Source organism: Stigmatopora argus, chromosome 2, assembly GCF_051989625.1.
Source record: "Stigmatopora argus isolate UIUO_Sarg chromosome 2, RoL_Sarg_1.0, whole genome shotgun sequence".
Lineage (NCBI taxonomy): Eukaryota > Metazoa > Chordata > Actinopteri > Syngnathiformes > Syngnathidae > Stigmatopora > Stigmatopora argus.
Window position 1 is genome coordinate 1024888 of NC_135388.1, and position 15970 is coordinate 1040857.

The following is a 15970-nucleotide window of genomic DNA, read 5'->3' on the forward strand; positions in this document are numbered from 1 at the left end:
CAGGATCTCCCATTGATAGTCATAAATGGTAAAAACTGTTTTGGAAAACTCGCAACCCTTTGGTTGCCATTGACGACGATAGACGTCCAATTAATTGGCAGGCAGCGTCTCCCACATTCTCATAAATGAGCGCAATCAAGTTTTGCTGAAAGGCGGTTCAGTGGTGGAGTGGTTAGCGCCCTGGCCCCACAGTTCTGGGGTCATGGGTTCAATCCCAGGATTTTCTCAGGGTGCGCAGAGCTCAAGGAAAGACACAACCAATCACATTTCGACCTTGGGGACCATTTAGAGGACAGGTGTCAAAGTAGCGGCCTGGGGGCCAAATCTGGCCCACCGCATCATTTTGTGCGGCCCGAGAAAGTCAATCATGAGTGCCGACTTTCTGTTTTAGGATCAAATTCAAATGAAGAGTATAGATGTATATTCAATTTCCTGATTTTCCACCTTTTAAATCAATAATTGTCATTTTTTTAATCCGTTTTTTTCTGTGTTTTTAGTTCAAAAATCATTTTGTAAAATCTAAAAACATGTTTAAAAAAAGCTCAAATAAACATTGTTTTAGATCTATAAAAAACTGAATATTCAGGGCTTTTAATCCAGTTCTTTTAATTAATTCATTTATTTAAAAAAATCTAAATATTATATCTAAAATGGTCCAGCCCACATAAAATCGAGTTGACGTTAAAGCGGCCCGCAAACCAACCCGAGTCTGACACCCTTGATTTAGTCTTCAATTAGCTTAGCATGCATGTTTTGGGGATAACCCGGAGAAAACCCACACAGGCGTGGGTTTAGTAATCCCGTTTGATTGGGGTCCTGGCGACGGTTTGCGCAACTTCGCCGTTTTGTGTACTTGTTTCATTTAGCGAGCCACTTTTCAGTCCGAGCGTCGCCGACCTGACGAGTTTGTTTTCTTTGAGGAGATTTCCCCCGGTAGCCGTACGGCGCCGCAGGTGGAGGCCCACGCGCCGATAATGAGGCCATTCCTCCCCTCGCTCGATACTCGCTCTGATTAGGAGAGGGGGCGTAAAGAGGCCTTAATTGACTGATCGAGATTCGCCGCCGCCGTGGCGAGAGGAGGATGGAGACGGACGGAAAAGGCGGCCGAGGTCGCTCGGCACTTCGGGAAAATCGGGCGGCCCAGACGGCTCGTGGATTGACGCGCCGCTCGAGCCAGATTTTTGCGGCTCAAAGTCTGGCGGCTGTCCCCGGAATGGCCGCCGCGTGACAGCTGCGCCCGCCGACTGAAGTAGCCAGGGCAAGAGAGACCAAATAAATTGGACTTGGAGGAAACGGAACTTTTGATGGAAATGATGGAAAAACTTCATTTGCTGATGCAGTATATGTGCCCGCAGGGGGTGCCGGAGTCTATCCCAGCCCTGAATCGGTGGCCGTCTAATCGCGGGGCACAATGAGACGAATAACTAATCACTTATACCAGGGGCTAATTTAGAGTGCTAAGTTAGCCTAGCATGGATGTTTTGGGGTAGTGGGAGGAAAGCAGAGTACCCAGAGAAAGCCCACGCAAGCCTGGGGAGAATATGGCAATTCCACACAGTGAGGTCCGGACCTGGGATCGAACCCCTGACCCCAGAAATGTGAGTCCGATGCGCTAACCACTTCTTCACTGGTCTGCCCGATTGGTCGATTTCTGGATATACATTATTTTTTGGGGATTATTTTCATTCATTCATTTTCTGAACTGCTTATCCTCATAATGGTCAGGGGGGTGCCGGAGCCTATCCGGGCTAACTACGGGCACCAGGCAGGGGAAAACCTGAATTGGTGGGCAGCCAATCGCAGGGCACGAGGAGAAAAAAGACAAAGAATCATCGTTATGGGCGATTTAGCATACAATTAGCTTAGCATGCATGTTTTTGGGATTTGGAAGGAAAGCAAAGTACCCGGAGAAAGCCCACGCAAGCCTGGGGAGAACATGGCAACTCCACAGAGTGAGGTCCGGACCTGGGATTGAACCCCTGACCCCAGAAATGCGGGGCCGGCGCTAACCACTTCTCCACTGGCCTGCCCGATTAGTTGATTCCTGGATACATTATTTTTTGGGATTATTTTCATTCATTCATTTTCTGAACCTCATAATGGTCACCGGGGTGCTGGAGCCTATCCCAGCCGACTTCGAGCCAGAGGCGAAGGAACGCCCTGAATCGGTGATCGGCCAATCGCAGGGCACGAGGAGACAAAGGACAACCAATCGTTGCTATGGGCGATTTAGCATATAATTACCTTAGAATGCCTGTTTTGGGGATGTGAAAGGAAAACAGAATACCCGGAAAAAACCCACGCTAGCCCGGGAGAACATGCAAACTCCACACACGAGGACCGACCTGGGATCGAACCCTTGACCCCAGAACTGCGAGGCCGTTAGCGAACCACTTGGCCACAAACTAACCAATTGACAGGAAATTACAGAAACAAAAACGTTAGCGCGCGGGGCTCACAGTCCTGGGGTCAAGGGTTCGATCCCAGGTGGGAGTTTGCATGTTCTCCCCGGGCCCGCGTGGGTTTTCTCGGCGTACTCCGATTTCCTCCCGCCTCCCGAAAAGGCATAAACGTGTCGTTAGCACGCCTCTGCGCCGAAAGATGAGCAGCGGATGTAATTGAATAATTAAAAGGGCGGCGCGGTGCGGTGCGGTGACTCGCCCGACAAATAAACGGCGTTGTGCCTCCGCCGCCGCCGCGCCAACAAGTGTTCCCATTTCCTTTTAAAGGAGCTCCCGCTGTCATAAAGCTTTTACGACTCAAAGGCGAACATCTGCGCCGCGTTCACGAGCCCGTGAGGTCCGGGAAATAAAATGCGGACTGACACCGGCGCGCCGTGGAGGCTCGCGGGCCGCCGACCGCGGGAGGGAGCCCGAGAAGCGGCGCCGGTCCTCCTCAATAATGCACGAAAAGATTTTGCCACTTTGCCATTTTGCCACGAATGTCCGAGCGCGGGAGCTCGCCGCTGACGCTCAGGAACTCGGACGGCGGGAATTAATAGACGCCAGTCACACCACCGAGAGCCCTCGAGTCAAAGTTTTGGCATTTGGGTGGATGCGCCCAAATTAAAGGCGTTTTTATTTTTATTATTAGAGAGCAAATAATATACAAACCATTCAACACAACATCAACAAAACACAGATACATGGAGGATGGACCACTGTTAAAAATGACATTTTTAAGCTGGGCAACCTGGAGGTTTAGTGGTTAGCGGTTAGCATGTTAGCAGTTAGCATGTTAGCATCAAAGTTCTGGGGTCGTGGGTTCGATCCCAGGCTGGGTCCTCGCTGTGTGGAGTTTGCATGTTTTCTCGTGGTACTCCGGTTTCCTCCCACATCCCAAAAACATTCATGCTAGGCTAATTGTAAGCTAAAATTTCACTAGGTATGAGTGTAAGCATGAATGGTTTGCATGGGTTTTCTCTGGGTACTCTGGTTTCCTCCCGCATCTCAAAAACATTCATGCTAGGCTAATTGTACATTCATGCTAGGCTAATTGTACGTTCATGCTAGGCTAATTGTAAGCTAAAATTTCACTAGGCATGAGTGAGCATGAATGGTTTACATGGGTTTTCTTCTGGTACTTCGGTTTCCTCCCACATCTCAAACACATGCATGCTAGGCTAATTGTAGCCTAAAATTTCACCAGGTATGAGAGTGGGCGTGAATGGTTTGCATGGGTTTTCTCTGGGTACTCCGGTTTCCTCCCAAATACCAAAAACATGTATGCTAGGCTAATTGTAAGCTAAAATTTCACAAGGTATGTGTGAACATGAATGGTTTGTGTGGGTTTTCTCTGGGTACTTTGCTTTCCTCCCACATCTCAAAAACATGCATGCTAGGCTAATTGTAAGCTAAAATTTGACTAGGTATGAGTGTGAGCATGAATGGTTTGCATGGGTTTTCTCTGGGTACTACAGTTTCCTCCCACACCTCAAAAACATTCATGCTAGGCTAATTGTAAGCAAACATTTCACTAGGCATGAGTGTGAGCGTGAATGGTTTGCATGTTCTTCACATTCCGAACATGCTAGGCTAATTGTACGCTAAATTGTTGGTAGCTGAGTGATTGGTTGTTTGGGTCTTCGTGCCCCGCGATTGGCTGACAACCCATTCAGGGTGTTCTCGGACCATGAACTTCACCTGACACTTCTTAACCACCGTATTTTGTTTTCTTTCTACAGTTGACAAAAAAAAATGTTGTGCATCGCATTGGCGTATTCCGGCGATCTGCCCCTGCGTATGTCGCAATCAATGCTGACCCTCCGCTATATGATCCACTCGGCACTTTTTCTTGTGGAGTCAGCGTGATGGGAAAATATTTGGGATGTTTGTGCTTTGATGTTGCGACCGCACGCGCAAAATCTGGGAGATATTTGGGAAACGGGCTGAATGGGCAGAAGGAGGATGGATGCCTGACGCGCAAGTAAAATCAAAACATCTAAAAAAAAAAAGCTTGTTTTTCAGCATTTGCTGATCAACCGCATCCAAAATAAGGTGGCCACCGCTCAGGGACCCATTCGTAAACATACCGCCGTTTTCAATTCACCACAAAGTGCAGAAATAACAATAACAAAAAAAAATAAGTACTCGATAAATAATAATTATAAATCAATCATCAATAAATAAGTAATATATAAATAAGTAGTCAATATAAATAGTCAACATAGATAATCAGTCAACATAGATAATCAGTCAACATAGATAATCAGCCAACATAGATTTATCAGTCAACATAGACAATCAGTCAACATAGATAATCAATCAACATAGATTTATCAGTCAACATAGATTTATCAGTCAACATAGATAATCAGTCAACATAGATAATCAGTTAACATAGATAATCAGTCAACATAGATTTATCAGTCAACATAGATAATCAGTTAACATAGATGTATCAGTCAACATAGATAATCAGTCAACATAGATTTATCAGTCAACATAGATAATCAGCCACCATAGATTTATCAGTCAACATTGATCATCAGTTAACATAGATAATCAGTCAACATAGATAATCAGTCAACATAGATAATCAGCCACCATAGATTTATCAGTCAACATAGATCATCAGTTAACATAGATCATCAGTCAACATAGATAATCAGTCAACATAGATAATCAGTCAACATAGATAATCAGTCAACATAGATAATCAGTTAACATAGATAATCAGTTAACATAGATAATCAGTCGACATAGATAATAAATCAACATAGATAATCAGTCAACATAGATAATCAGTTAACATAGATAATCAGTCAACATAGATTTATCAGTCAACATAGATAATCAGTCAACATAGATAATCAGTCAACATAGATAATCAGTCAACATAGATTTATCAGTCAACATAGATAATCAGTCAACATAGATAATCAGTCAACATAGATAATCAGTCAACATAGATAATCAGTCAACATAGATGTATCTGCAAACAGATAATCAGTCAACATCGATTTATCAGTCAACATAGATAATCAGTCAACATAGATAATCAGTCAACATAGATAATCAATCAACATAGATTTATCAGTCAACATAGATAAGTGGTCACATAATTAAGTAGATAAAATGTCACCAAGTGATATACGATGTATTTTGCGCCGTTAAGAAGCTCCTCATCACACATGTACACAAAACACGCGCTTGTTATTAAAACATATTTCACTTTTGGCCAAACTTTTTGGGCTGACGGACGCCGTCTCCTCGACGACGGTTCCGCCCAAGCGCCTCCACTTGGCCAATTAGCCTCCGTCGGGAAGCCCGGCTCGTCCGTGACATTCGAGCGTGCGACCGTTCCTCTGACAGAGCACGAGGAGGGGCGGCGACGGCGGCGGCGGCGGCGGCCTGACGGACGGCCGGCCGGCGGCGTTCGCCCTTGGCGCCGCGTCCGTTTGGCCGTAAAAATCAGAGCGGACACGGACGCTAATGATGGGCTCTGTCATATTTGCATACGCAAAGCCAAGCGGGCCGCTTAGATCCTAATTAGGAGAGTCTGGCGGCGCCCGAAGAGCGACGAGCGACGAGCTTATTTCTCCTAACGAGGCTCGTCCCGGTCGCCGTAACCCCGTCGACGCGCTCGGGCGACGGAGGGAATCGGATTGTCTCGTGGTCGGGCTAAATCATTTCGCCGCGCAATTGGAGCGAATCTCATCGTTTTATAATGAGAGTCAATAACGAGGCGTCTTAATTACATTGGACCGTAAAACGTATGCTAGCGCCGCGAGATTTCATCATCTCCATTGTCGTCGATTCTATTAGCAGCTGTAAAAAGATACATGTGTAAAGACAACATGTTTGTTTGCTAAAATCATGCTAATATACAATGGAAAATGTCATTGACATGCTAGCGAGAATTAGCATGGTGTCTAAGGGGCTAAAATATTGTCATTAGAAGACGGGAGCTAGAATAACACAAATACCGTATTTTCACGACTATAAGGCGCACTGCATTATAAGGCGCACCCTCAATGAATGACACATTTTATGGTTTTTTTCCATATATAAAGAACACTGGATTATAAGGCGCCCTGTCTATTTTGGAGAACATTTAAGACCTTTAAGTGCGCCTTATAGTCGTGAAAATACGGTAGTTTACACAGGTTTGCCTTCTTTGTACGCTGCCAAAATAAGTTAAAGATAAAAGAAGGCTACTCTTCTACTTGACTACGGAAATGTCTTTACAAAGCCATACTGCCTCCTAGTGGTCAAGTTTGCAATCAAGGTATTTTTTTGAAAACTGTTTGAATTGGGTGGGTTGGTAGTGAATGAAAATTCGGACAACCGGCAGAATTCAAAAGGATTGGTCGTCCATTTGGGACAAAAAAAATGAATAATATGTTAATATGTATTTCACTTTTCTATAAAAAAATATGTTAATATTTATTTCACTTTTCTATAAAAAAATATGTTAATATTTATTTCACTTTTCTATAAAAAATATGTTAATATTTATTTCACTTTTCTATTTAAAAAATGGTTGCAGAGGCATTAAAACTACAAGTTTTTATAAATAAAGCTAGGTTTTTTTGACAGATTAGTTGACAAAAAGTGGGATTTTTTTTTCAAACTACAGGAATAGCAGTTAAAAAATATCGAAAAACAAAATCATTAAAAAAATGGCCAGGTTGCCAGCCTATAATAACATTTTTTCCCATTATTTATGTATTTTAATGGACGTTTTTTTTTACATGTTTGTCCTAAATATGGTCCATTACTGCAAGTGAAGTGAAAGAAAACAATTTTGAAAAGGCAAAAAAAGGTCCCGGCCAAACAAGAACGCCCGGCGTGGACAAGTGGGCCTTAATTAGCTGCTAACGAGCTGGCGGGCGGGCGGGGCCAATCCCCTCAGCGTTCCCTCCTGGGCGGCGTCCTTCCTCGACGCCGCGAGAAGGCAATCACGGTCCGATGAGTGCGGCCACAGCCGGCGGTACTCCATTAATTAACACGAACGCCATGGCCCGTCCGGCTTGGGGCCATCGCCGTGGCAACCGTTAGCAAAGCGCTAGCTGAGCCATTCCACGAGGGAGAAAAAAAAACGCGAAACTTTTCTACCGAGACGGTGAAGCTGCTTGGAGAAAATGAGCGGGAAGACGTGAGATGTCTTAGTTTATATTAGCTTATCTTAGCTTATTTTAGCTTATCTTATTTTAGCTTAGCTTATCTTAGCTTATCTTAGCTTATCTTAGCTTATCTTAGCTTATCTTAGCTTATCTTAGCTTATCTTAGCTTATCTTAGCTTATCTTAGCTTATCTTAGCTTATCTTAGCTTATCTTAGCTTATCTTAGCTTATCTTAGCTTATCTTAGCTTATCTTAGCTTATCTTAGCTTATCTTAGCTTATCTTAGCTTATCTTAGCTTATCTTAGCTTATCTTAGCTTATCTTAGCTTATCTTAGCTTATTTTAGCTTAGCTTAGTTTAGCTTAGTTTAGCTTAGTTTAGCTTAGTTTAGCTTAGTTTAGCTTAGTTTATCTTAGCTTAGTTTATCTTAGCTTAGTTTATCTTATCTTAGCTTATCTTAGCTTATCTTATTTTAGCTTAGCTTATTTTAGCTTATCTTAGCTTATCTTATCTTAGTTTATTTTAGCTTAGCTTATTTTAGCTTATCTTAGCTTATTTTATCTTAGCTTAGTTTATCTTAGCTTAGCTTATCTTATTTTAGCTTAGCTTATTTTATCTTAGCTTATCTTAGTTTATCTTATCTTATCTTAGTTTTTTTTATCTTAGCTTAGTTTATCTTAGCTTATCTTATCTTAGTTTATCTTATCTTATTTTAGCTTATCTCAGTTTATCTTAGCTTATCTTAGTTTATCTTAGCTTATCTTAGTTTATCTTATCTTATCTTAGATTATTTTATTTTATCTTAGTTTAATTTAGCTTTAGCATTTCAGAGCTACCGAGCACCACAGGGCCAAAAGACAAAAATAACTTCTTCAAGTTAGAACTGTGTGATGTTTTTGTTTGGATGTTCTAGTGAGTGTTCTGTTCGAGTGATTGATCGTTAGTCAATTCAGGGTGTCCCCCACCTCTGACCGGAAGTCAGTTTAGGTAGGCTTAAGCACCCCCCGTGACCTTAGTGAGGATAAAGCAGTTCAGAAAATGAAAAAAAAATAGTGGCGCGGTGAGGGAGTGGGTTGCGTGTTGGCCTAGCAGTGCTGAGGTCGAGGGTTCAATCTACACCACACGTGTCAAAGTGGCGGCCCGGGGCGTTCTGGTGAGACTGCCACGACAAAGTGGAGCGTTGTTAAGATTTGGAGGAGGTTTTAATGCATTTATTTTTACTGGGAGGGCTGGGAGTCAATGAAGAAAAATGGCTTCCAGAGAGGTGAACAGAGGGAAAGATGGCCGGATTAATGGCAGAGTTGGAGTACCAGGATGGATGGAAGGAAGGAGGGAGGGAGGCTGGGAGGGAAGAAAAGGGCAGCAGAGACGGACGGAATGATGAAGGTAAAGAAGAATTGATCTTGGGACTGCTGAAGAAAGCCCCCGGGGGTGTCGTGGGCGGGGGGGCATGCAACCCATCTTTGTCTTGGAGGAAGAGCGCTATTGGCTATTGGCTTTTTTATTCCCGCCGTCTGATTGCCAAATACCATACCTCAGCTTGGCCTTTCATAACTGCCAAAGAAAAATGACTGCCTGTGATTTTCCTGAGTTACGGTAATCAACAATACAAAAAATGGTTAGATCAGGATTATTATTATTATTTTTTTTAATCGATGAATTATTTTGGGTTTACATTGTGAGGAAAAATAGACGATAGTATGATTAGGGTTGTTGTTTTTTTAAACTTTTTAAAAAAAAATGTCCAAAAATATGGGTATTTGGTTGATATTAGCAAAACATATCTTGGAAAAAAAAATCAAATTTTCTCCTTATTTACTGATACGCGCTTCAATTTATGTACTAATTGTAATTAAATTTGTTTAAATATATTCAGGATCAAATCAAAGATGCGTTAAAATGTTTTTATATATATAAATACAGAAGTAAAATATGGATGCTCATATTTCCCACTATAATTAGTTTTAACTTTTCACAGTTGTTCCATATTGAATCTCCAATGAACTCCATAATAACAAAACACAACAAAAACATCTGATACCAACAATGCATACATGAAAATAAATAATTCCGTTCAATTCTATTCCCGAATGAAAAATATATTTTGTTTACAACGCGAGCACTATTTCAACTTGAGAAACATACATATATTGTTTACCACTACCCTGAGTTTATTTTCTATTTTGTACAAGCTTGCATCTAAAATATTTACTTTTGGCACAGTTTTGGAATAATAAAAATAAATAAAAAACCTCCTTATCACTTGTTTTGTGACCAACATTTGATTGACAGTTGGTCCAAATGATGAACAGAACGTGATAATGGGCCGGGTGTGTGTGTGTGTGTGTGTGTTTGTGTGTGTGTGTGTGTGTGTGTGTGTGTGTGTGTGATGGAGTGTGTTGTCACACTGTTAGTTACTTAGCTCACAACACCCCCGCGCCTCATTATCCACACACACTCACACACAAACACACACACACACACACACACACACACACACACACACATTGACAACATTGTATGGGAACTAATGAGAACATTCTTCAAGTCCGTAACCTTTACTTGAGAAATGTGTGTGTGTGTGTGTGTGTGTGTGTCCCTTAGTGTGTGTATGTGTGTGTGTTTGTGTGTGTGTGTGTCCAACTGCTTTCCCTGAGGTCCTCGGTGAAATGCCTCCCAGCCGTAAACATTGCCTGCTATGGGCAGGGATAGGCGTCCAATCATTTTGGATGTGAATGGCGGGCACTCAGATGAGTCAAGGCGGAAAAATATGTTTCATAATTCGACCATCAATTTAACGGATTTTCTTGTATGTTAGCCACCTCCGCGGATAAGCCACACCTTGGAAATGGGCTTAATGTTGTAGAATTTTACGTTTTCCCTCGTATAAGCCGTACCTTTAAAATGGGTTTAAAATTGTTGAATTTTATAATTTACCTCATATAAAATGGCCTTAAATATTGTTTAATTTTATAATTTCCCTCATATAAGCCGTACCTTTAAAATGGCCTTTAAATTGTTGCTTTACAATTTCCCGTGTACAAGCCGTACCTTTAAAAAGGCCTTAAAATTGTTGAACTTTACAATTTCCCTCATCTAAAATGGCCTTAAAAATTGTTGAATTTTACAATTTTCCTTGTAAAAGCCGTACCTTTAAAATGGGCTTAAAATTGTTGAATTTTACAATTTCTCTTGTATAAGCCGTACCTTTAAAATGGCCTTAAAATTGTGGATTTTTAAATTTCCCTCGTATACCTTTTAAAATTGACTTAAAATTGTTGAAGTTTACAATTTCCCTCTTATAAGCCGTACCTTTAAAATGGCCTTAAAATGGTTGAATTTTACAATTTCCACCGTATCAGCCGTACCTTTAAAATGGCCTTAAAGTTGTTGAATTTTACAGTTTCTCTCGTATAAGCCGTACCTTTAAAATGGTCTTAAAATTGTTGAATTTTACAATTTCTCTCGTATAAGCCATACTTTTAAAATGGCCTGAAATTTTGGGAATTTTACACCGTTTATTTTTTTACTTGAATTTCATTCATAGACGCCAAAATGCATTTTGTTAAGAGTTTTAACTGTTGATCTTTTCTCTATTTTGAAATAAATGACCGAGAAATGGCTGCATTGTCTTGCGCTATGGCGTCTTTGTCACCTTACGGTTTCGAGCATCATTTTTTGGAGCGACAAATGCACCATATACGTGAGAAAATACGTTAAATGCGACGGTTCTTACATCGAAATGTTCATGTTTTCCACATTGTGTATTTACAGAGGCAACACCATAACGATGAAAAGATGCGACTTAACAATGACATTTGTTTCAAAGTTTTCTTTGTCTGGAATTTGAAGTCAAAGTAGAAAAAGTCTTTGGTGATTAGAGGCAAAAGAAGAAGGCACTTCTCCCGCTGATTTCACGTCCTTCCCTGGCATCTGAGAGGCATCAAAGATGGCGGCAAAACGTGGCTGACAAACTCCGGTCGCTCATTAGGGCGGACCGCTTTTAAGGCCGCAGGTAGGACGGAGAACAACAACCAAAAAAAAAAAGCCAAGCGCAGCGGTCGGTGGGGAAATATGGATGGAAAAAGTTGAAAGGTAATGACTTACCGCCAGTGAAAAGTCAGTTTTAAATCTGATCAAAATGGCGGTTATCTCAGTTTTTACAGCCACGAGGTCCATGAACCCCCCCCCCCCAAATAATAATTTTAATAAATTAAGCAGAAATTTCAACAAAAAAACTATGACGTCAGAAATGAGATCCGAAGATAAATATTGCATTTCTTTGGTAAGCAATGAGAATATGATTAGTGCATGGGCCTTATAGTTTTGTGGTCCTGGGTTCAAATCCAGGTCGGTTCACCTTTGTGGAGTTTCCATGTTCTGTCCAGGTTTGGCTGGGTGGGTTTTCTCTGGGTACTCCCACAAAACATGGTTGGCCACACTAAATTGCCTAAACCTAGCTATGATTTGATTGTTAGATTTGATCAGATTAGATTTAGATACAATTGAGATTCGATTTAGATACAATTTAGATTGGATGAGCTTCGGATGAGATTTAGATTCGATTTAGATTCGATTGAGATTCGATTGAGATTTGATAGAGATTCGATTGAGATTCGATTGAGATTCGATTGAGATTCGATTGAGATTCCATTGAGATTCCATTGAGATTCCATTCAGATTCCATTCAGATTCCATTCAGATTCCATTCAGATTCCATTCAGATTTCATTCAGATTCCATTCAGATTCCATTCAGATTCCATTCAGATTCCATTCAGATTCCATTCAGATTCCATTCAGATATGATTTAGATTGGATGAGAGTCGCAGGAGAATCGCATGAGATTCGGATGAGATTCGCATGAGATTCGATTGAGATTCGATTTAGATGTGATTTAGATACGATTTAGATGCGATTTAGATACGATTTAGATGTGATTTAGATACGATTTAGATTGGATGAGATTCACATGAGATTTGCATGAGATTCAGATGAGATTTAGATAAGATTTAGATGATCTTTAGATTAGATTAAATTTAGATGAGATGAGATAACATTCCAGGATAGGTTCATCGATCTCATTCAAATGTGTTTAGTCCTTAAAGTAAACATACCAAAGAAGTTTCTCGCTCTATGAATCGGAGCCCCTCAAAATGCCGGCCTGCCATGGCGACTTGGCTCGCGTTTTGTCACATCTGAAGTTTCTCGACCACACAAAGCGGAATGGTCTGCGAGCGAGCAAAGCGGCCGTCAAAGTCGCTCCTAATTGCCAGATGCGCTGGTCGACGACTCGCCAGCGGTTTTGGCCAATTAGGAGCTTTTCCGAGGCGCCGCCCTCCCTCCCTCCCGGTTGATCTCCCAAAGTCAAATGGCCGTAATTGGACGCTCCCATCGGACGGCCGAGCTTTGACTCGACCGCAGACGCTGTGTACAACAGGCGGGGGAGGGAAGAAAAAAGTGTGTGTCAACGTGTATGTTTGTGTGTGTGTGTTGTGAGGGGAAGCTAAGCTAACTGGAGTTTGATTTCCTCACATCTCTTCACTTGAATCCCGTTTTTAATTTCCCTCACGGGATGGACAAAAACGTCTCCATCTCTTCATGTCGACTAAAAGCCGCGGGTGAACTTTTTCAAAGGCATTGCGCGCATTGTTCCGCTAATGCTGCGCCTTGCGTTTCACAACTTTTTTGCCGGCCCTGACTCCACGCTTGCAAGTAATTAGTGTTGTGCTGACGCCATTTTTTTTCTTTTGGCGCCCCCCGTTTTTTTTTTTAAATCATCTGCGTTTTTTTTTTCTTTTCTTTTAATACGTTAATGCACGCACACGCGGATGTAAAAGGGATTTCGATCGCGGCTTAACGCGGGGTGTGCGGTTTGAAGGGCGGCGAATCAACGACTAAAACGGCATGTCGAAATGAAGAAAATATTTTTTTAAGTCACCCGTAATAGGATTAAACGTGTTATTTTGATAGAATTATACCCCAACAGTAAAACTAGCCAGTTCAATATACACAAAAAATGTATATAATCATTAAATACAGTTCTTGAATATACTGAATTGCTAGTGTGAGGTTAATTACCATATTTTTTCGCATATTAGCCACCTCCAGGTATTAGCCATACCCTTAAAATGGCCGTAAGATGTTTGCATTTGACAATTTCCCTCGTATAAGCCGCCCCCGATTCACAATTTTCACCTCCATATTTATGGTTTTAATATGGCAAGGGTGTCAGAGTCGTCAACTCGATTTCATGTGGGCTGGACCATTTTAGATATAATATTTATCCTGAAATCCTGAATATTCCGTTTTTAATAGATTTAAAACAATGTTTATTTGATCTTTTTTTAAACATATTTTTAGATTTTACAAAATGATTTTTGAACTAAAAACACAGAAAAATGGATTATTCAATCAATCAATAATTGTAATTTTTAAATCAATTTTTCTGTGTTTTTAGTTCAAAAATCATTTTGTAAAATCTAAAAATATATTTAAAAAAAGCTCAAATAAACATTGTTTTAGATCTATACAAAACGGAATATTCATGGCTTTTAATCCAGTTCTTTTAATCCATTTATATAAAAAAAAATCTAAATATATCTAAAATAGTCCGGCCCACATGAAACCGAGTTGACGTTAAAGCGGCCCGCGAACCAACCCGAGTCTGACACCCTTGCTCGTCTAAACGGATCTTAGAAAGGCAACAAATCTCTCCCCCAAAACCCCGATAGCAACAAAAAGGTCGGGGAGAGAGAAAAAAAAAAGGCCTGGGATTAAAACCCGATTTCAGTCAAAACGTCTTTCAGGGACAAAAAGTCAGCGACAGTAGTGATGAATTTTTGATAGCTTTATATTTGCGTCTCGTCAGCTTGTTGTTGTTTTGTCGGGCCAGATGCAGATGCTGCGGGAGATTTTCACGCGCTGGAGCTCATTTAAATTACACAAGAAGAGGAGGTGAGCCAACATGCACGCGCACGCACACACACACACACACACACGCGCACGCACGCCTTCTTTTTAGATAAACAGAGATCAGCCAGATAGAACAAATGTGAAAAAGATTCACGCACCGCCTCGCTTCCTGTTTGTGTGCGTGCGCGTGCGCGTGTGTGCGTGTGTGCGCGCGGGGTGCCGAATTCCCATTTTCATTTCATCTTCGCTCGCACTTGATGCTCGGAGGAAACAATGCACATCACACGCGCGTATCAAAGATAAGATTAATGATAGCAAAGAGTTATAAATATGGAGATGGCGCTGTAACGCCTACAAACACGCTTTGAAGTCCGCGCTAAACGCGTTCTGACACGCGCAAACTTTTCATTGGCACCTGATTTCCAATGCTGGAGGGGTGGAATATGTATTATTATTATTGTTTGGGCTATAAATAAGGAGAAACTAGAGAATAGACAGGAAATATGTTTAGACGTCATCGTGACAAATGGTGGTAAAAGTTTCTTGTTGCAGAGAGGCGTCCAATTCATTGTTTTCTGGGAGGACCGGCGTTTAATGTTTAATGTTTTTGGATTTATTAGTTGACGTCAAATATATTTGACGTGCGAGGATGGCAAACTTTGTTCATTGGCTGCCATCGTCCCACTTGGAATGGATTGGACGGTTAGCGACGTCAATGGCAGCCAGTGAATTAACATTTATTATTATTATGCCAGTGAAATTGATTTTACGGAACAAAAAAATGTCCATTGATTGCTAAAATTCCCCAAAAATGATGTTTCTTGACTTTTTTATGTTGTTTTTCTCATTAGATTGTTTTTTGTGTGTGTTTATTTATTGACGTGAAACAAAATACTGAAATTCTAGTTAACTTCAATGATTGGAATTAATGGTGATAAGGACTAACATCATCTAGTGTTCAATCTGAGAATTGCAAGAAAATTTAGACTGAATTGAAAAGTTTTTTTTTTATATATACGCATATATATTTTCGTGCTGTGCGGTTAGCGCGTCAGCCTCGCAGTTCTGGGGTTCTGGGTTCAAATCCAGGTGGGTCCACCTGTGTGGAGTTTGCATGTTCTCCCCGGGCCTGCATGGGTTTTTTCCGGGTACTCCAGTTTCCTCCCACTTTTTCTAAAAACAGGCGCGCTCGGGTAATTTGATCCTATATTGTCCCTAGCTTGGCGTGATTGGTTATTTGTCCCCTCGTGAATTGTGATTGGCTAGCCACCAATTTCAGGGTGTCTCCCCCCCCCCCCCCCCGCCTCTGGCCCGAAGTCAGCTGGGGCTCCGGCACCCCCAAGACCCTAGTGAGGAAAAAGCGGTTCAGAAAATGAATGTATAAAAAAGAGATATTCTCATTTCCATTGTTGCAGGCAATAATTTGGACAGCCCTGATTTGAGGCTTGAAATGAATGGGACTTGACTAGGGCCTTTTTTTTAGTTTTTTT